Source organism: Bremia lactucae, linkage group LG3, assembly GCF_004359215.1.
Source record: "Bremia lactucae strain SF5 linkage group LG3, whole genome shotgun sequence".
Classification (NCBI taxonomy): domain Eukaryota; phylum Oomycota; class Peronosporomycetes; order Peronosporales; family Peronosporaceae; genus Bremia; species Bremia lactucae.
Window position 1 is genome coordinate 1,378,609 of NC_090612.1, and position 23,669 is coordinate 1,402,277.

The following is a 23,669-nucleotide window of genomic DNA, read 5'->3' on the forward strand; positions in this document are numbered from 1 at the left end:
TTTGTGTGAAAAAGCCAAATGGTAAATGGCGCATTGTACATGCTTATAATAAGCTCAATGCTGTCACTATACGAGCACAAACCCCCATTCCTAGAAAGGGTGTTCTTTAGAACAATATGGTGGGATGTACAATGTACAGTGCATTGGACGTAGTCGACATTTATTACCAACTGCTCATGCGAGCTAGCGATATCCCGCTTACAGCGATTAGCATCCCAAGCGGCATGTTATGGGAGTGGCTAGTTATGCTACAAGGGCTTTCCAACACCCCGGCAACATTTAATCGTCTAGTGACGCAACTGTTTTGCTCTAATTGAGATTATACACAGACTTATTTCGATGACATTTTTGTCCATAGTCGTGTGGAGCAGAGTCGGTCAGATATGGAAAACCATTTAGACCATTTGCGAGCAGTGCTCGAGTGTATGCCCACAAATAAATTGTATGTTAATGCACCTAAATGCATTTTTGGCGCAGACGTAATTCCTTTTTTAGGATGCTTCATTGGAAAGCGAGGCCTTAGAGCGGATCCCGCTAAGGTAAAAGCCATAGTAGATTGGCAGATTCCTAAAAACCAAAAGGATTTGCGTAAGTGGTTGGGTCTCGCCAATTATTTACACAAATATAGCGAAAATTACGCTGATATGGCTAGGCCATTATCTAATCTCCTTAAAAAGGATACAGAATGGTGCTGGACTAGCACCGAAAATAATGCCTTTCGAGCAGTTAAGGATAATCTTATCCACCGATGCGTTAGCACGCAGGCCGGATTATGAGCTTTCTCATTTAAGGACATCTTGTCGCCTATTCCTGAATTAATCCGTCCGGCTTACGCCAAGGATGGACATATGTAGCTCTGCTACGAGCTTTAAAGAACTCTGATTCAGGTATTAAATTGCCGGCACGTTTGCGTGCAAGGTTACATCGATTTTCTATCGATAACGACCTGATGCTTTATTAAACAGACATCGCGGACCCTCCGCGTGTCTTTGTTCCTCATGATGAGAATTTGAAGTACCGAATCCTCTATGCAGGCACACAATACTGTCCTTGGTGGTCATCTCGGTAGAGAAAAGACCTACGCTCTATAAGCCAGAGTTATTGGTGGCCCAAACTTTATAAATGGGTCAGCACATATGTTCGCACATGCGAACTTGCCAACGGGTTAAACCCTCGGCGCATGCTGCTGCGCCACTGGCGAGCCTTCCTGTGCCCAAAGGTTGTTGAGATTCCATTAGTATGGATTTCGTTTTCGGTCTACCGAAAGATTCAGCCGGTAACTCCGGCATAGTAGTCTTTGTTGACCGATTGAGCAAAATGGCTCACTTAGCGGTTGTGCCGGATTTCATTGATGGAAAAGGTACAGCTAAGCTGTTTATCGATCGCGTGTTTCGACAACATGGTTTGCCAGTGGCAATTGTCTCTGATCGGGATCCCCGTTTCACGGGTAAATTCTGGAAATCAATTTTCCGAATGCTTGGCACGAGATTGGATATGTCCACTGCAGACCATCCGCAGACCGATGGTCAAACTGACGTGTCAATCGCGTCATTGAAGACGTTTTCCGCAGCGTGTGCGCTCAGACACCAAAGCGCTGGAGCTCAATGCTCCAAGTGGTGGAGTTTGCGCTAAATAACGCTGTACATGCCTCTACAGGCTATACTCCGTTCTATGTAATCGGTCTTACCCACCCACGCGTTCCATTAACGATACCACTGCGTGGTTCAGAGCTTGGCGGGGGAGAATAAGCCGATAGGCTTGCTGATATCAGCCCTGTTACCGTTCGGAAACAAGTAAGCAAGTTTCTCGCGACGCGATTTAGTGTCTCAGGACATGTAAGGGATACGATGGCTGATAGCCAAGACAAACAAAAAAAACAAGCAGATGCCAACGGCAGAAGCTGTATTAATTCTTATACGGTCGGAGACCGAGTTTTACTAAACGCTAAAAATCTACCTACCAACTTGGTTTCCGCGGTCTTCAAGACCAAATTGCGCCCGCGCTTTTTTGGAGGATTCACGGTCGTGGCCAAGAATGGCCTAGCTTATACGCTAAACCTTCCTAGCAAGCTGCGTACACACCCAGTGCTCTTGAGTATGAACATGCCGGCAGCTATGGCTACCCTGCGCGTTCAGAAAAGGCAAAAATAAAGACACCAAACTGCTGTAACTGCCCTTTACAATTAATACTAAAAAAACAGGATATATCGATTTTTTAAATTGACAACAGCAACCAATACTACCACATCTCAACGAAGTTTTTTAGTTGAATATGTATTATACCCAAGTTTTCTTCCGACGATATTGTATTCACGTCCGAACTCTACCTTCATTTATATTCGTAATGACCAATTAAGTCGCAGCAAACGAGATTTATTTTAGCCAATCGAAATGCCTCAAACCTAGAAGGTGAGTTCAGCAAAAACCGAGGTGGTCGAGATATTACCGAATAAAATAAGGGAGCTCCTATCCAGACCCCCCTTGCTAACTAACCCCCCTTATTATCGACCTCTGTATTTATAAGAGTACTTCCGCAAGAATTCGTTAAGTAAATAATTTTATCATTAGCTAACCTCCTAAGATAAACTAAAATGCATGCGCAAGAGCACACCTTCGACCATTAGCGCCTATTTCCAGCTCGACTCCTTCGTTGTGCTCGATATGCTGCCCTTTCTTATCGATTGCTTTGTGACTTGCCAAACAAGTGCGCGCTTTCGGCCTTTTTTACCTGTTAGAAACTGTTTATCTTACATCGCCGAGCAAAGCGAGCAAAACACGTGCCGACGGCAGTCACACCCAACCCGTTACACTAATCACATGTAGATAAGTATGGTGTGTGGCTAGACAGATTTCCTAGAGTAATTAAGCGGGTGTGATGTACTAAAAGCCAAAAGGGCGATCTAAAGACGATTTTAAAGGAATAAATGTTGATTTTGACATGAAGTGGAATAAGTCATACAATGAAAATATTTTATGTGTAGTTATTACTCAATCACAACAAGCAGACGGTGAAGGGGTGTGGCAATGGTGTTGGCTATACCAGTTCCCTAAAAATATATGGAATATCTCTGAGGGCGTGCCGAGTTAGCAAAGGGGGGGGGTGTCCGGGTAGCAGCTCCTTGAAAAAAAAATCATTTATTAATTTTACTTAAGAATTTCCAATATTAATATACACGGTAATATCGTAACAGCAATGGGATAGTTCTGTTTGTTGGTTGATTTAAGTCGTCAAGTCAACCCCGTCAATCGCTAAACTAGACGCGCGAAAGGGTGGTAAGCAATGAGTATTTATGCATACTTGGATTATTATATAAGTCAGTTAAGAAGATTGCAATACGTAGAAACTTAATTTTATCAATACGGTTTCCCTATTTACCTGTTTTAAGCCTTGTTAGTATTGGTATTTCAGTTGCCTGCCAACAGTTCTTGGCAACTTTCTTAATACCTTCCTCTGCATGTCGTGCATATCGAGTACCTCACCTAGTGCAAGTCGGATAGTACAAGCGAACGGTGCTTCGTTTCACCTGGTAGCACTTCGTGGTCCGTTTAACGACCACGTAAGTACAACCCGACATAGTAATGTTGGTTAAAGGAGGAGGGAGCTTACACGCCGCTCATAAATGAGTAGCCTCGACTAGAAAGCGGTCGAACAAGTGAGTTCGGCCGTAGGCGGGATAGTTATTAGCGTCATGTTGTTCGCTCTGCAAAAATAAGGACAACATAAAGCTATCGCCGAGTTCATACAACGAAAACTCAATGTGGCCCGATAAAAGGATATCTTGCTTCGCCGACAAGGCTCTCAACATGCAGAACTGTAAAGAAATAAGGTGCTCAACAGTTGGAGCTGTTGATACAGCAGTCCATGCTGCTAGCGAGCCGACGTAAGCGCGTCAACCCGAATGAAGATTTTAATACTTTTAAGTTCAATGCATTTGAAGGTGACTCCTTGTAAAGATACGTCGTCAAAGTTAGGTGATGCCATTGAAGCGTGTCGCATTATTGATGATGCGATGAAAGTAAACTTTGGCATGTTTAACTTGGCCTAACAGGTCAAATCTTGGGCCGTAGGGCTCAAGCTTCACGATTAATTGTATGGGGTTATTAAAACCCGGCTGATACAAACATTTGAGGCGCCACGTGCGGTATTCAGGCAAGCGTGACATTCACGCTTACACCCAACATACAAACAACCTAGGGAGTTGTATCGCGAGCCATCCAACGGATTAGAGACATATTCGTCAAGTATTGTGGGTTCTCCCGTCAAGATCCACCTGTTTCACATCAAATTAGAGACGCTAGATAAAGTGATCCCTATATCAGTACAGGAGGACTTCAGCCTGTCCAGGCTTCCATCCACTTTGATTGCTATCACCAACCGAGACGACAAGAAGTCAGAGGTCCAGAACCAATGGACCTCGGTTATCGCGAGCGCAAGAAACCTCAATCTTCAAATTACAAATAATTCCAACGACGCAATGTCTGTCAAAAAATGGGCAATACGGCTATGGGTGTAGTGCTCCACACCAGTGTCTAGAAACAATGAGCGAAACGATCACAATCTCTCGCAAGGTTCGTCGAATAACGGTCGGGGTCAGTAGGTGCGGAGCGCCCTACTGATCCAGCAATGTCAAGAGAATTTGCAGGTCTCTTGACGAAAAATGCTCCGCACATAACAAACATTGTGTGTAACTGCCCTTGGTGATGAGGTTACACTTATCATCTTGAAAATCAAAGTGACAAATAACTTTTCACTTCGTTTTCAAGTTGATTGTGGGGCGTCAAAAACGTTTTTTCGAAGCCAGTCGCTGGAAGATTTTAGGCTCAAACTCGTTGAGCGCGATGTACCTCTAACGAGAATGACAGTGCGCCTTGCAATAGACGCATCTGTAACAGTAAAGCAAGGTGCAGTTTACACTCAATACACAATAAAGGGTAAATAAGAAAATGACGATTCCATTGTACTGAAGTCGGATGACAAATTTGATGTCATCCTGGGACAACCAAGGCCCAGGAAGGACGAGCCATGCATAAATAGGCAGCATCGATTTGCATCGATACCTGTCCCTTGTTCATAAGATGGTTATCTGATGAAAGTCTTTGAGCGTCCGCAACACAAGCGCGTGGAAGTATTGGATGTACTGCGAGTGAGTGCGATGGCCTCACTTGTAGTTCGGTCGTTAGCACGACTGCAGAAGACCTCAGTGTGACAACCTATCACACTGTGACAACCTATCACACTGTGACGTTGGATACCGACGTTGGTGCAAAAGCATAGGCCGAATCGAAGTTCGACCACACGAAAATGTCCTATCGGATCGAAACAAGGATGCTTGCTTAGAATGCAACAGCCAAGAAAGTCATTAAAAACTATCATTAAGAATCCTAGAAAATTCTAAGGCAGCTAAAAAAGGCTAATCCTAGATTGGCAGGAGAGTCGATCGAGAAGATTTAGCTGTGGCTGCGCCACCACAGCTCAAAGCAGTCGAGGGATATGCTCCCCAAATCAATACGGAAATAAATCCCGAAATACTAGAGAAAATAAGTCTCCAAGAAGCTGAGGAATCAGTCCCCATGGACCTTTGGAAATAAGTTCCAAGGAACAAATTAAGACTTCAAATATCTTAGTAATCAACAGACAAGTGTAGGCGCTTGTACACTAGATCTAGTATCGCATCCGAAATTATCTTTGGATGTAGCTCAATTGCCTACACTAGAGCCGAAACGGTTCTTGCGTGAAAGGTCCACTCATTTGAGTGACCTTGAATGGAGAGCGATCGAACGAATGAATTCGGTCGTAGGTGGTCCAGCCGTTGGCGCATGCTACACACACTGGGAAGAGATGATTATCATGCGGCCATAGACTAAATTATACAACACGAAATCGACGGGGCCCGAGAGAAAGTAGCCTTGCTTCACCAGCAAGGCTTTCATCACGCGAAGCCGCACTGGGGCTATAGATCCACCTAATACCACGTTTAGTGGTTGAAAGCGTCGTTTGACGCGAGTTGACCCTGAGCTTGGCGCTCAAAAACGTCAACGGCGTACAGGCAATCTTGCCGAAGAGGTACCTCAAACTCCCAAGAATTTTCAGAAGAGGGGTACCCTAGCCACTTCACCAGATACTGGTATTGACCCTTACGACGACGTCGCTTTAAAAGCTTCTCCACATCAAACTGAAGGTCTCCTCGCGGATCAAGCAGCGCGGGAGGAAGCCGAAATTTCGGCGGAAGCATTTGATGCTCTACGGCACGAGGTGCAACTTCTTCTTGAGGTCCTTGCTCGGGTTGAGAGATTTTTTGAGACGGTTCGGGACCGTCTTTCAACGCTGGAGCATCAACAGTCTCGTTTAGAGGGCCAGCTGGATATCCTGGTGAGGATGCAGCAATCGGCGGCACGACCGCCTTTCTCACCGCAAGCGCCTTCAAGTCCACGTGAGAAGGGTCCCAATATTGCTTAAGCAAGCCAACGTAGAACACTGGGTGTGTACGCAGCTTGCTAGAAAGGTTTAGCGTATAAGCTGTAAGGGATCCGATGGCTGATAGCCAAGACAAATTAAAAGAACAAGCAGATGCCAAAGGCAGAAGCTGTATTAATTCTTATATGGTCGGAGACCGAGTTTTACTAAACGCTAAAAATCTACCTTCCAACTTGGTTTCCGCGGTCTTCAAGACCAAATTGCACCCGCGCTCTATTGGACCATTTACGGTCGTGGCCAAGAAGGGCCTTCCGAATATGACAATTCTGACTCTTTTCACTCTTTATCGTGCCCTAAGACACTTAATCGCGTCGCGAGAAACTCGCTTACTTGTTTCCGAACGGTAACAGGGCTGATATCAGCAAGCCTATCGGCTTATTCTCCCCCGCCAAGCTCTGAACCACGCAGTGGTATCGTTAATGGAACGCGTGGGTGGGTAATACCGATTACATAGAACGGAGTATAGCCTGTAGAGGCATGTACAGCATTATTTAACGCAAACTCCACCACTTGGAGCATTGAGCTCCAGCGCTTTGGTGTCTGAGCGCACACGCTGCGGAAAACGTCTTCAATGACGCGATTGACACGTCAGTTTGACCATCGGTCTGCGGATGGTCTGCAGTGGACATATCCAATCTCGTGCCAAGCATTCGGAAAATTGATTTCCAGAATTTACCCGTGAAAGGGGTCCCGATCAGAGACAATTGCCACTGGCAAACCATGTTGTCGAAACACGCGATCGATAAACAGCTTAGCTGTACCTTTTCCATCAATGAAATCCGGCACAACCGCTAAGTGAGCCATTTTGCTCAATCGGTCAACAAAGACTACTATGCCGGAGCTACCGGCTGAATCTTTCGGTAGACCGAAAACGAAATCCATACTAATGGAATCCCAACAACCTTTGGGCACGGGAAGGCTCGCCAGTGGCGCAGCAGCATGCGCTGAGGGTTTAACCCGTTGGCAAGTTCGCATGTGCGAACATATGTGCTGACCCATTTATAAAGTTTGGGCCACCAATAACTCTGGCTTATAGAGCGTAGGTCTTTTCTCTACCGAGATGACCACCAAGGACAGTATTGTGTGCCTGCATAGAGGATTCGGTACTTCAAATTCTCATCATGAGGAACAAAGACACGCGGAGGGTCCGCGATGTCTGTTTAATAAAGCATCAGGTCGTTATCGATAGAAAATCGATGTAACCTTGCACGCAAACGTGCCGGCAATTTAATACCTGAATCAGAGTTCTTTAAAGCTCGTAGCAGAGCTACATATGTTCATCCTTGGCGTAAGCCGGACGGATTAATTCAGGAATAGGCGACAAGATGTCCTTAAATGAGAAAGCTCATAATCCGGCCTGCGTGCTAACGCATCGGTGGATAAGATTATCCTTAACTGCTCGAAAGGCATTATTTTCGGTGCTAGTCCAGCACCATTCTGTATCCTTTTTAAGGAGATTAGATAATGGCCTAGCCATATCAGCGTAATTTTCGCTATATTTGTGTAAATAATTGGCGAGACCCAACCACTTACGCAAATCCTTTTGGTTTTTAGGAATCTGCCAATCTACTATGGCTTTTACCTTAGCGGGATCCGCTCTAAGGCCTCGCTTTCCAATGAAGCATCCTAAAAAAGGAATTACGTCTGCGCCAAAAATGCATTTAGATACATTGGCATACAATTTAATTTTGGGCATACACTCGAGCACTGCTCGCAAATGGTCTAAATGGTTTTCCATATCTGACCGACTCTGCTCCGCACGACTATGGACAAAAATGTCATCGAAATAAGTCTGTGTATAATCTCAATTAGAGCAAAACAGTTGCGTCACTAGCCGATTAAATGTTGCCGGGGCGTTGGAAAGCCCTTGTAGCATAACTAGCCACTCCCATAACATGCCGCTTGGGATGCTAAATGCTGTAAGCGGGATATCGCTAGCTCGCATGAGCAGTTGGTAATAAATATCGACTACGTCCAATACACTGTGCATTGTACATCCCACCATATTGTTCTAAAGAACACCCTTTCTAGGAATGGGGGTTTGTGCTCCTATAGTGACAACATTGAGCTTATTATAAGCATGTACAATGCGCCATTTACCATTTGGCTTTTTCACACAAATTGTCGGTGTCGAATGAGGAGATTTGCTCTCTCGTACCATTCCAGCCTCGTGCTTAGCACGGAAGAAATCGTCAATGACGTCACACACCTCCCTTGGTAAAGGCCATTGTCTTGTGACACAGTATTTGGTTCCCGGAACCAAGTCAATTTCATGACGAACACTTCTACTCGGAGGTAAAACAGATGGTGGATTATTACATACCACATCTTATAATTCCTTAATCAAGGAATAAAAGGGATCCGTAGGATCTTTAAGGATCGATGACCCATTTCGCGCACTAAGTGCAGCTTTTGTGTCATCAAGGACAGCTTCGTCTAGAAGTGACGATGCGTTTAACTCCATTGTTGGTCGAATGACCACTATTTCAGATGAGTCGCCAGTCTTTAAGGCTTCGCCGCACTCACCAATAGAAATTTCGTCTAGCTCTAAAAAGAGCATGTAACGAGGATATTACCGCAAGGCTTACTTCCCCCTCAATGTTACCGGTTACACTATTTACAAGCGTATGTAATTGCTCACTCGTATCACTTTGTGAGGTTATACACGCTTCGTGTCCATCCTGTCTTGGAGTGAAGACAATACGCCTCTTAAAAGCCGGGACATTCACGTCCCAGGGTTTTCCAGCCTGTATTGGTTTTATACAAGACATGGTGTCTAATTTGACATCCGACATGGGGTTAGGTAACTCAACTTCCCTATCCAGCGAACGTTTACGTGTCACTTCACGTGCATTAGAAGGGTTTGACCCAAATGCCTGGCGCCAATAGTGTCACTTTGGCACTCAGTTGATGCCACCTCGGCCACCATACTCGGTGGACTTAGACGTGCCACTGCGATCTCAGGGATATTGCACTTGAGTCCTGGCGAACCGCCAACGTGTCACTACTGACACTCAGTATGATGCCACCTCGGCCGACCATACTCGGTGGACTTAGACGTGCCACTCCACGTATCTCAGGGATATTGCACTCTTGATGATTCGGCCTTAGGCCAACAATGCTTTCAGCATTTACTGAATCGTTATTATAACGAGTGTCACTCGACGGAGTACGTGCCGTAATACGTATTTCTGCTGAGTCGGGCTCAATATTAATGTTTTTAACATTAGAGTTTACTAACTCAGACATGCCAATGTCTAAAACACTGACAGACGCATTCAATGATTCGCGCCAATAGCGCTTTTGCTGCCTAGCAAAGGTGGGTTCATGACTCTCCAAAACATTGCTAGGAACATTGCGCGCGGCGCCTAAGGTCTTAGACCTCCAATCGATCCATGGCTCATGGTGTTCTAACCAGGCCATACCAAGGATGAGATCATATCTCGAATCCAAATCAAGGACGAGACAGCGTTCCATACTGTCAAAGTCCAGAAACTTTATACCTAAGCTCAATGGAACTTTGGGAACAGTGACACGAGTCCCAGTCGCTAAGCGAACGGTGATTGATTGTATCACCTTCAGGCGCTTTTAAGCGCCTCAACGTATTGTTGACTTCCTTCAGGGGAAAGGCGTCCAGCATAATTGCAAGACACTCCTGAGTCAATTAAAATTGCCCACGGCTTATCAAAGCCCTTTACAGTCGCTTGAACGACGAGCAAGCCAGGTTTGTACTCTCGCCCCGTGCCATTAAGCATCGAGCTAATTGGGGCTAGGTTCTGTTTATTCTGACCTCCTAGAGGTTCAACATAACCTAGGTCTTCCCCAGTAGGGCGCCCTGCACCTACTGGGTATCGACGTTTTCCCGCACCGTACCAGATCTCTGGTATAGGTCGGGGTTGGAGCTCTTTCGAGCTTTACACGAATTTCGAAGAGGGCAGGCCGGACGTAAATGTTTCGTGCTTCCGCACATATAACATCTACCGATGGTCTTATGCTGTTCACAGCTTGAAAGCCTCTTCTCCTTCCTAAACGAGGCTTAAATCCATGGGTTCCACTCTATTAGACAAAACCCATGTGCTCGAAGAGCTTGTTCGGTAAAGGTGTCTAACGCGAGCAGACCTAAAGTCGAAATCAGCGCGTAGCGCTATGGCAACTGCCTCTTCGAAAGCAGCAAGATAAGATCGGAATAATTCTGTCCGGGCAACGCCCCCATTGAAACCCCCAAAAAGATGGTAACGACAATTGCTTGTTGCACCGAGTCTTCACGCATAGATGCAATGAGAGTTCGCAACTCCTGAAAAAATCCCCTAGAGTTCATTTACCCTGTCGAGTCGCTAAGAGCCATACTCCCAAGCAAAAGCCTGATCAGCGGGGAAAACACGCTGATCATTAACTGTTTCAACGAATCCCATGAGGGAAAAGCGTCGTTTATGGACGTGCTGAACGATACTGCCCACCCCATGGCTCTACCGCCAAGTTTAGAAATGGCCAAAGCCACCTTTTGCCGTTCTGTTAAGAACAAGGCGGAATCAATGGACATTTACATCTGCTTAATCCAAAAAAGGAGATTTTCTCCCTCATTTCCCTCAAATGTCTTCACATTTACAGCTAGAGGGCGAGCCCTCGACTCTGAATCAGGTACAGAGATGTACCGGGGTGGCATAGATGCCGCTAAGTGGTCCTGTACCTGACCGATCAGGGAGGCTTCGTACCGCATGAAGGCTTCAAGCCTTGCATGCAGGACCTCAGGTCCTTGGGAGATAATAAATGTCTCGTGTTTAAGCCCAAAAAAGGTTTTGAGCTTGTCATAAGCGGTGCGTTGCGCTTCTGAAAATTCTGGAACCTCTTCAGTTTCGTGAGGGTTCAGTCTTGCAAAGACTCAGGCGTAGATTGACTACGAGTGCTACCAGGTGTAGCGGAGCTACCTCGCTCTAAAAGTCAGAGGAAGACTTTCGGACGCAGAGAGTCACTTATTATATTAAAATAATGGGTTTAACAACTCAGGGAGTCGTACAAGCTATTAAAGCTTAAGGAATCCATGTTCAAGGGATTCAGGGGTTCGTAGAACCAAGTAGATATACTTTAGAAGGCTTCTGTCTCTTACAGATCAATGCGCAACCTAAGAAATGCACTTGACGCTTTAAGACCAAAAGGGGAACTGCACTTTATTCAATTGCTTAAATCTAAAAATCTTACCCTAGCTAATTTAAAATAGATTTTGGCCGCCAGATTTGTATCTGGCGGCGACCACATTTGTTACCCATAGTAAATGGAATATAAGTAACTAACTATTTTAAAATTAGATAAAGGGTATTTTACCCATAAAGTAAATGTACCACAACAACGGTTCTCCAACCGATGTGTGCCCCATTACATCAAACACCTCAAACTGCGAGGTATCTGTCTGTGTAGAGGTCGAGGTAGCGGTGGCAGATTGCGGCCCCCCCCAAGGAACCTACAGGACGGCCGCGGCCGCGTAGCACAGCAGGTTTGAGGACATTAGTAGTTGGCAAGGTGGAAATATGATCTAGGATCATCCTTTGGCGGTAGATGGATGCATTGTTGTACTCTTCCTGAACCCGCCCAAGAGCATCTTCATTTTGCAGTTCTGCTGCTATTGCTGGTGCTGCACGCCTTGGCTGCACCAACTACCAGTGTACATCAAAATCCTCAGCAGAGAATGGAAGTGCTGCGTGTGTAGCTGCTCTTGCACGGAATCAGTGCTTGCAAGGATGCCCATGGTTTGATGAGAACAAATCTTGGCAGACGTCCCTGCTATTTTCGAGTCTCAATGTGAACTGCCGAAAGGTTGACTTCAATCCTGCAACTGAAATGCTGCAAAAATTGGCCCAAACTGCTTGTCTGCAATTGATTGTTCGATGGCAGTTTGGTGTTTGATAGTGGCAAACTGCCCATCACAGGCAAGACGGCAGGCTAAATCTACCATCAATAGGTCACCTGTGGAGACCGAGATCCACTTTTTCGATGCCGAGTGCGCGCTCTCTACCCTCGACGTGCTGGTATAACCAAAGGGTAGCTTGCCTCGAATAAAGCATGCTACAAACCTTTCCTTATTGACAAGCCATGTAGTTTCACGATAGGCCATGACATGACGTGGGAACATTATTGCATAACGTCAAACTGCTGTTCGTAACACGCCACTGTATTTGAACACACAAGAGCGTTCCACTGCTTGAGTAGCTCCTGAAAAGCCTCCATTGAGTCAAGTGACAGTCGATGCGTTGCTGGTATGTTCTTGCTGATATGCCAGAGGCAAAGAAATAAGTCAGCATCAGGAAACACGCTGTCAAGCGAGTTCATCAAGGCCAACTCCTGGTCAGTGACAAATGTGGATGGGACAACCCCAACTGCTCCAAAACGCGTGCCACAAGCTGCACTGCCCACAGGTAATTCTCTTCTGCCTCTGCTTCAATGAAGCAGTATGCAGATGTGAATGTCTGCGATGTGGCGGTCACGCCTACAACGTGCATCAATGGCAGCCCGAAACAGTTAGTCTTGTAAGTTGAGTCAATCAACCANAAGGAACCTACAGGACGGCCGCGGCCGCGTAGCACAGCAGGTTTGAGGACATTAGTAGTTGGCAAGGTGGAAATATGATCTAGGATCATCCTTTGGCGGTAGATGGATGCATTGTTGTACTCTTCCTGAACCCGCCCAAGAGCATCTTCATTTTGCAGTTCTGCTGCTATTGCTGGTGCTGCACGCCTTGGCTGCACCAACTACCAGTGTACATCAAAATCCTCAGCAGAGAATGGAAGTGCTGCGTGTGTAGCTGCTCTTGCACGGAATCAGTGCTTGCAAGGATGCCCATGGTTTGATGAGAACAAATCTTGGCAGACGTCCCTGCTATTTTCGAGTCTCAATGTGAACTGCCGAAAGGTTGACTTCAATCCTGCAACTGAAATGCTGCAAAAATTGGCCCAAACTGCTTGTCTGCAATTGATTGTTCGATGGCAGTTTGGTGTTTGATAGTGGCAAACTGCCCATCACAGGCAAGACGGCAGGCTAAATCTACCATCAAGAGGTCACCTGTGGAGACCGAGATCCACTTTTTCGATGCCGAGTGCGCGCTCTCTACCCTCGACGTGCTGGTATAACCAAAGGGTAGCTTGCCTCGAATAAAGCATGCTACAAACCTTTCCTTATTGACAAGCCATGTAGTTTCACGATAGGCCATGACATGACGTGGGAACATTATTGCATAACGTCAAACTGCTGTTCGTAACACGCCACTGTATTTGAACACACAAGAGCGTTCCACTGCTTGAGTAGCTCCTGAAAAGCCTCCATTGAGTCAAGTGACAGTCGATGCGTTGCTGGTATGTTCTTGCTGATATGCCAGAGGCAAAGAAATAAGTCAGCATCAGGAAACACGCTGTCAAGCGAGTTCATCAAGGCCAACTCCTGGTCAGTGACAAATGTGGATGGGACAACCCCAACTGCTCCAAAACGCGTGCCACAAGCTGCACTGCCCACAGGTAATTCTCTTCTGCCTCTGCTTCAATGAAGCAGTATGCAGATGTGAATGTCTGCGATGTGGCGGTCACGCCTACAACGTGCATCAATGGCAGCCCGAAACAGTTAGTCTTGTAAGTTGAGTCAATCAACCAAATTTTTCCCGCTGAGAACTTGCTGCAGACTTCCTTTGCTGATGGTGAGACAACGAACAGGTATGTGAGCCTTTGTTGGTCGTCAAACTGCGTGAGACAAGGAGCCCCGGCCTCGTTCCCCTCAAGGTTGTCAAGCAGCGCTTGAAGCGGAGAGCAGCCAGCCAAATTGCAGTTGCGCTCTGCTTGAATTAAGTTGTACACGTCGCGAAGAGTCACGCTCACAGTTTGCCTGTGCATTGTACTGACTATGCGCGTCGGTCGCAGCCCATCTGAAGCAAGCCGAATAACTTCCTGACGTTGGGATGGAAGTATTCTCCAATTATTATCGACCTTTTAGATACAGGTCTCCTAAAGTGAGCTCAATGAGAACAGAAATCTCATGTAGAACAAAAGGGTAAAAGCTCACTTGATATGTATTAAGGGGCCGCTAACCAGCACTCACCTTTAGCTAACCACCACTCACCCTGTTGATATAGAACCCCTAAGTTAATTTTCGAGGCCTGTGATTGGCTGGAACCATTAAATTATAACAAAATGTTTTTTTTGCCGCCAGTTTTTGGCGCCGAATCACTTTCCATAAACTTCAATCTCTTTGCAATGAACAACCTGAACAACTTGGAACTACTTGGAGAGCCCAGAGAGCGTGTATTTGCTACCCTAGAAGAGGCTCGTGCTGCAGTAGATTCTTAATTGCAAGACGAGGGTTTCGTTTATACTATCAAGCATACAAGGCGGGTGGGTAAAAAAAAAGATGGCGACGTGAAAGCACTATTCTTGTGGAGCACGACAGCCACAACCAGAGGCAGAAGCAGAACAGCAACATGCAACATGCAAACGCGTGCGTGGCAGTCGGGGAACAGGATGCACCTTTAACTGCACCATACGCCGTCAAAATGGCACAGAGTAGGCAGTGCTTTTTTTATGACAAGGAACACAACCATGCACCCTTTGCCGACCCGACTATCCACCGGTAAGGACGTAAAGAAGCCATTATATCTACTTGCTCCACGGTCCAGTCAGCGCTGGATGCGCGCAAAGAGAGAGACAGATAAGATTTTATTACGTGTTTTGTATTCGTTTATAATTAAGTTAGTATTAAGTAGATAGAAACAGAAAAACTTAACTATATTAAATACGGTTTTTTATAACCCTCTTTAAAGCAAGTGTTTCATAAAGAGTCTCCCTCTGCACGTACTAGTGTACGTAAAGTGACGTGAGGCACCACTCGCACTGAAGCAGTGCGAAGTGGACTTATACTAAAGCAATACAAGTCAGTAGTGCCCCGATACACCTTTTAGCACTTTGTAATCCGTCCAAGGACCACGTTTCCATCATCTACCATGGGCATGTAGATAATAATGGAAATACGCATCACGTTTCACGTGATAGCTACTCCTTTATAAGTGACATAGAAAGGAGTGTGGTCGAACGAATGAGTTCGACCGTAGGGAATGAAGCCATCTTGGCCATGCTGTCCGGTTTGACAGAGATGCCCTTCATTCAGCCATCGTTAAGGTCATACAACATGAACTTGACAAGACAAAGGAGAAGGTAGCCTTGCTTAATCAACAAGGCTCTCAACAGGTAGAACTGTTGAGGCTACAACAAGTACAGACCCCAGTACCTGGGATGACGCACACGCGTCGTCCGGAAACCTTAAAGATTGACATCTCTAAGTATAGGGGAGTCAGAGAAGACTCCCTCTTAAGATGTTTTGTCGAGTTGGACGATGCCATAAGGGCTCGTCACATCGTCGACAAGCAAATGCAAATCGCATTAGCTCAATCAAATTTGGCAGATCGTGCCAAAACTTGGACACTAGGCCTTAAGTTGCGCGACCCATATGAATTTGGCTCGCTAGAGGCTTTTAAAGCCCGGCTTAAACAGACGTTTGTACCGCCTAGGGCTGCGTTCAGAGCTCGATCAGAGCTTCTGAAACCCAAGCAAGGCAAGTGTAATGCTCACGCTTATATCCAGCACATACGACTCTTAGCGAGTTGCATCACAAACAACCCAGTTCATGAACACACGTTAATTATGGTGTTCATGCAAGGTCTTACGGATGGTCCCGTAAAGAACCACCTGTTCCGCTTGGAACTGGATACGCTTGAAGAAGCAATATCCGTTGCGAAACAGGAGGACTTTAGCTTGAGACAGGCTCAAGCTAGTTCGTCATCGTAGCGTCCTCCAAGACGACACGAGCTTGGAGGTCCAGAACCTATGGACCTCTCTTATGTCAAAAGCAAGAGACCTCGTTTTATGAACAGTAAACGATTGCAGAAATGCAATCGCTGTCAAAAATTAGAATACTATGCTCATGAGTGCAGTGCCCCACGCCCAGTACCGAGAGGTACTGAACGTGATTATGGACCGAATGCCAATAAGGGCAACGGTCGCGGGTCTGACGGTGTTGCAAAATCGCAACAGCGAGGTGGACCGCCAAAAAAACGGTCGGGGTCAGTAGGGGCGCAACGCCCTACTGATCCAGCAACCTCAAGAGAATTTGCAAATCTCTTGACTAAAGTTGTTCCATATACACAATCATTATGTGTCTCTGCACCTGGCGATGAGGTATCCCTAATCACTTTGAAGTTAAAAGTGACAAATGATTTGTCACTTAGAGCCCTAGTGGACTGCGGAGCGTCGGGTAACTTTATTTGTCGCCAGTCACTAGAGGGTCGTAGGCTCAAATATGTTGAGCGCGACATCCTTCCAACGAGGATGACGGTGCGTCTAGCTACAGGCGCATCGATAACAGTTATGAAACGCGTAGTGAAATTTCACTACACGTTAAAAGATTTACAGTACGATGATGATTCAGTCGTACTGGATTTGGATGACAAATTTGATGTCATCCTAGGTTTACCTTGGCTCAGAAAATATGAGCCAATGATCAGCTGGCAGCATCGATCCGTAAAGATGCCTGCCACTTGTTCATCTGATGGCCATCTGATGAACGTCTTGGAGCGTCCATAAGCGTATGAATGTACTACGAGTGAGAGCGATGGCCTCACTTGTGGTACGGTCATTAGTACGACTGCACAAGATCATTGTGAGATTACTAATCACCCTGTGGAGTCAGCTGCCGGCGGCTGTGCGAATGCACAGGCAGCGCCGAAGGTCCACCACTCGAATAAGTCGAGTGGATTGAGACATGAATGTACGCCTAGCGGGCGACATTCAAGGAAGATACCGGTTGTCCAAAATGGACAACGCGATGATCCTAGGTCGAGTAGAGAGTCGACCGTAGAGGACCCGACTGTGATAGCGCAAACACACTCGGAAGACGTTGAGGGAAAAGGTCCCCACGTGCTTGAGGAGGACTCTCCTCAAATAGTTGAAAAATTACTAGACTTCAAGATCCCGAAAGATTAATCCCTCGGCAGCCTGTGGATAAATCCTAGGAAGAAATCGAGACATTAAATGTCTTGGTTAATAACGGCTCAAGAGTAGGCGCTTATACTCTTGATCTGTATACGCCTCCGAAGTTAACTTCGGGACAACTCAATTACCGACCCTAGAACCTAAGCGGCTCTTGAGAGATCTGCATGGTGGTAAAATCAAGCAGATCTGCGTCTGCGTACTCGTCACAGAGGACGATTACGTAACCGACATTCGGTCAGCGGTAGTTTTTGCAGAGAGCGAACGGGTACTCAGCAGCTCATTGATGGACGAAAGTGTCCTCGATGTGAAGACTCGGATTGAAAGATACAGTACTCAATCTTGGGATTCACTCAAGATAAATCCTCTATACGAGGATTTAATAGAATTTAGAGATGTATTCCCTGAAGCAGTTTCATGCGAGTTGCCTAAGGATAAAGGCACTCGACATGAGATCGAGCTCAAACCGGGCTCGAAGTACTGTGTCATGAAGCAGGGGCCACTGCCTCGTGAACAAGCACTTGCAATCGATATTTTCTTTATCGATCGATTAAAAGCGGGCCATGTGAGGGAGTCAACCTCCCCATAGCTCTCCGACCTTCTGTTTACGAAACGCCACAGGAGGGTGGCGGGTAGTGCACGCATTCAATAAACTAAATGCTACAACGGTACCGCTCAAACGCCAATACCTAAAAAAGACGTAATTATAGATGGTATGTCTAAGAGTACCATCTTTTCGTCTATGGATCTGACGGATGGGTTCTATCAAATCCTTATGCGTGAGCGGGACATCCAGTACAAAGCAGTGAGCACCCCCAGTGGGATGCTCTGGGAATGGCTAGTAATGCCTCAGGGGCTTAGTAACGCCCCTGCAACATTCAACAGATGTGTAACAAATCTGTTGAGACCGGTGCGAGAAATCGTACCGAGTTATTTTGACGATGTAGTCGTCCATAACCAGCGTTGGCTCACGGGATGCGCCAGTACCGTGTGTACGCGCCTTATTACTTTGACCATGCATTTGTGCATAGTAGGGCCAAGGGCGACATAGAGTCGCACAAGCGTCATTTGGACGCTGTGTTGAAGAATCTGGGTGACGTCCAATTGTACGTCAACGTGCTGGGCTGCATCGTAGGTACACATTGTGTACGAGCAGACCCAGACAAGGTAAAATCGGTAAAAGAATGGCCAATCACACGACATGTGAAGAATTTACGCCAACTCCTAGGGCTCGCTAATTATCTGCGTAAGTACAGCAAGAATTATGCTGAGCAAGCCAAGCCCTTGTCTGACATCCTTAGAAAAGATGCAAAATGAATTTGGTAAAAAGAACAAGTAGATGAGTTCAAATCAGTGAAGCAATCTTTTGTTGAGGCAACGGTTTTGGTATTGTCAGGCACGGATAAGACTTTTAACCTCGTCTGTGATGCAAGCGATTTTGCAGTCGTCAGCGCGCTCATGCAGAAGAATGACGACGGCGTTGACCGTGTAATCTCTTATCAGTCCCGGCTTTTGAACGCCGCGGAACTAAATTAACCTGTGCATGACAAATAGCTTCTTCATATAAAGAATGCTTTTGTAAAGTTTCGCGTGCACCTATTGGGCATCGGACCATTTGTGGTTTATGCGGTCACACATCACTGCGAACCGCAATAAAGTCGCCGCACCAATCGCTTAGAATGGCCAGATGGCTTACATTCTTCACTGAATTTAATTTCAAAGCCGAATACAAGCCGGGTAAGTCGAATGTAGACCAGACTTCGAAGCAAGACACTAGGAAAGTTTGTCTCGTGCTAAGGCACACGTTATGTCGTCAACGTTGGCAGCCACGAAAGTCTACCACGTGACGAGCTCGTTCGACTCCGAAATAAAAGAGAACTACAGTCAGGACGAATATTTTCGCCTGCTGTTAGATCACTTCGGTTGACGAAAGGTCTCCCTTCCAACGCACCTAAAGGCGAAGCTAAGTCAGTTAAGCTACAGCGATGGCATTTTCTGGCATCGGTTTTCACCTTGTGATCCCTTGAGAATTCATGTCCCTCATGACACAGATATCAAGCTGATGATCTTCACGAGCTCCATGATGCACCATCGAGTGGGCATCTGGGCCATGAAGGACGTTCTTACGAGTGTCACTGGAATCTTGGTGGCCACACCTATAACGATGGATGGAAACTATATTCGCTCTTGCGAATAGTGTCAGCGCATAAAGCCTGCACCGTCCAGTAGTGAGCCGTTGAAGCCGCTGCCTATTCCAACGAATCGCTCGAAGTCGGTCAGTTTGGACTTCATGTTTATCATGCCGCCTAACCACAAGGGTCGGACGGAGCTCGTCGGGTAGTTGTAAACAGACTGAGCAAAATGGTGCATTTGGCACCACGTAGCACCACGACTTGGGCAAGGAGGCAGCTCTCTTGTTCCTGAGTTACCTGTATCAACTACACGAAATGCCCGACATAAGATCGGATCGGGGTTCACGTTATGCGTCAAGTTTTTTGGCGTCAGGTGTTTGAGCTGCTGGGTAGCAAGCTTTGCATGTCGACAAAAGATCATCCAGATACCGATGGCCAAACAGAATGTGCTAATCGGGTCGTGGCGGATGCCTTACACACGATAGCGACTCCCAAAGAATGGAGCAAACAATTGCCGTTTGTGGAGCTCGCTTCAAATAACAGTGTCCACACCAATACGGGTGAGACACCGTTTTATGTTACTGACTGCGCCACCCTTGGACGCCAGTCTCGTTTGTGCGCAGCCCGAGTGGGGGAGGGCCCCTCACTACGCTCGGTGCGAAAGAGGAACATAGTTTCGTCATTATGACGATGACCCGCGTGGGTATCATCTCAGAGACAGAAACTTGCCATGGTGACGCTGCCAGTTTGACAGTGGTCAGTATGGATTCACGGCAAGAAATATCTGTGCTCCCAAACAATAAAGATGTTTCGTTATTTACAACCAAGTCCAATGACCGACCTCTCAGCGGTGTCATAGGCGAATTTGATGCTAAAGCGTAAGCGAGGCTTAATGCTTTGTGGATGAGCGATTGGCCATCACACGAAATGACCGAGATTCGATGGCAAGCGCACATGACAAGCAGACACAATATGCTGATCAACATGATCGCAAAAACAATGAACGCTTTAGAGTAGAAGGAAGTTCTATGATGTACTGCTGCGCTATCTATAATGTAATTGTTGTACTACCTTGGGGCGGTTGAATGTCGCCGGTGCATTTTTCAAACCTTGGGGCATAAAAAGCCACTTCCAAGCATACCGCTTGGGGTGCTTACTGCCAATTTAACCATATCGTATTCTCTCATGCGTATCTGATAGAAGTCATCTTTTGAATCCAACGCGGTAACGATAGTTGACTTTCCCGGAAGTTCAACAAGCCATCTTTTCTCGGAATTCGCGTTTCGCCGGTATTGTGGCCGTGTTAAGCTTATTGTAAGCGTGAATCAAGTGCCATCCACCTGTGGCTTTACGCGCACAAAAGGTCGGGCTGCAGTGAGGCGACTTGCTCTCACGTTCATGTCCCGTCTTGGTTCGCTTGTCGAAGAACTCATCGATATCATCAACTTGTTCTTTCGGCAACGGTCATTGCCTGGTTACACAATACTTCATACCAGGTTCCAAATCAATATCGTGCCCGACATCCCCTATCGGCCGGTAGGCGGCTCGGCACTTCTCTGGGAACACATCACGATAATTTCTCAATATATCAAAATAGGGGCTGAATTTTAAGGCATCCCAGCCTCGAGCAGCTAATCGTTCATTTGTGTCTTTCTCTAAGACGCTCTCGTCCATTGTGGTCGACGAGCAACAGTCCGCCAAGGTCTCCTCTAGAACTGGTGCGATTACTTCGTAGTATGTTCCGACAGGAACATATCCCACGACATCCCCGGGAGTTTATCTGTCGCCTCGGCAGATTTCAAGACGGGCTGGAACACTTCAACTCAGGATGCCTCTGCCATTTTTCTTCGATGATCTCTAACAGCTCGTTCGAAGCCCGCCCCTTCTTTGATAGGATCTAATTTAAAGGTCACTCGTTTTGAAGTGTCTTTAATTGTCCTTATTTGTCGGATACTTTTTTATGAGTGCCACGACCTTTGACTGGGAAGTGGGTGCCTGTACTTTAGCGGCTAACGCATTCCAACTGCACCAGGCTCTAGGCTTTGTGCTGGTCCTTCCGACGCTTGACTTCCTGTCAGCTCGTTATCTACTGCCCCAGGCTCTCGGATCTGTGCAGGACTTTCGAACGCAAGACTGCTTCTCATTGTCCATTTCACTACGCCAGTCTCTAAAAGCTGGGTAAAAATCTGGTGAAGTTTGACGTTCCGTCAACACACCCTCAAATGTGTTGGGCACGACATCAGTTTCATACGCCTCTCGCAAAAGCACATTCCGGTGTCCTGCGTAGAGTAAGCAACTGTGCGAGTAGGCCAGACTATCCATGATTGGTGTCTTACCAAACGCGGCATGCCTAGTATAAGATCATACGGACTCTTCATACCTAGCACTGTGAATCTCGCTCTACAGGAGAAGTCACTCTAGCTGAAGGCGAGTTCATCTTGAACTCCCTCAGACTTTACGAGCACACCGCTCGCTAAATGAACCGTCGCTTCTTATAGCTTGTCATCCTGGCAAGGCAGCTCATACATCACCAATCTCTGTTTAAGAGCCACGAGTTTCACAAAATTTGTGATGGACCCGAATCCACGAGAAGGGTCATCACATGTTCAAGCCTCGTGCTCGAGCACTATAGATTAGCAGGGTTGAAGTCCGAATTTTCGAAGCCTCAGGGACTATGCTACCCATTTGTTCCATAACTTTAAACTTAGGGGTAGCTTCGGAGTCCGCGTCAAAAGGGCATCCCGCCCATGCGCTCCTGCTTTCACAAACCCTCAGGAATCGATGCAGTATTCAGGCGACTTGCACGATGGTTCTTATCATCCCCCTTGGGTTCGGGAGTCCTCTTGCTGTGCGTCATAACACCAGCAGGGATTCTGGCATAGCAGCGAGCCATCACATAGCCGCACTTTCCGCACTTGTAGCAAACTACGTCTGCATTGCCTAACTCAATTGGAGTGGCATCCATCCTTTCGGCCGCGAGTTTAAACCAATCTGTTGCCGAGGCACTATTGACGGATTGCTCCTCAACTAAGGCAATTTAGATTGCCTCTTCCATCGTCTACGGCACCTTTCTGAAAAGGGCCTTTGGCGATGGGCCGTATCGCCCATGAAGAGAAAGCCTTACCGTCCGCCATTAGCGCTGAGTAATCTCATATGCGATATGGCATACGACACCATCCGGGTGTTGTCCACGATGAGCGCGCCGCACCGTATTGCTCCACGGCTAACAGCCAGAAGACAATTGTATGCGCTGCAGTTCCATCGAACTTGGGCGGCTAATGCGGCCGGAGGAGAGCGTCTAACAATCCTGTTGGGAGCCTCGTTAGGAGCCTGCTTACGCCTAAGCTCGTCCGAGCCTTAATGACGGACTCTGTCGCAGCATGGCTGTGTGGTTTTGACACCGCCCTTCGCTGTCCGAGCAGAAATGCCTCAATTTGCTCCAGCTCAGCAACATGTTGCTCTAAAGGACTACCTAAGCGCCTGGCCAGGGCTTTTCGCAAGTCCCTACGCCAAGTACTCTGCCACCCCCGATGATGTTCGGAGAAGTGTGGAAAATGACCCAATCGATATTAAGGCTCATCCTCACTACACGCTCAGAGAGACTGGTCGTAGAAAGGTCTACAAGTGCTACCAAGTGTAGACGGGAGCTCCACGCTCTACTTTGCATACACATTCAAGCACAGCGAGGAAGCGCGGTGTGACCGCCTTCTCGCGCGTGTAGTGAGGTAGTCGGTGGGCGCCTAATTGACCTCACTCAACGGACTAGGTACCTTACGACAAGTGTCGTAACGGAAGCGACTACCCGGCTTGACGTGCGTACTTGTTATCGAGAAGAATTTAAGATTGATTTCTATTTAATAGAATTAAATATAAACCTTTTTTAACCGGAAAATAGATGGCGTATAAGTAGAAGTTCATCTCTACGTGGCGAGCGTATTGTTTCGAATACCTCTGCTCGCGGATGACGCTAGACGTCATCACTTATAATGTGGATTTACCTATGTACATCACATACACAAGGGTGGGTCACTATGTGTTCCTCACTGTAGTA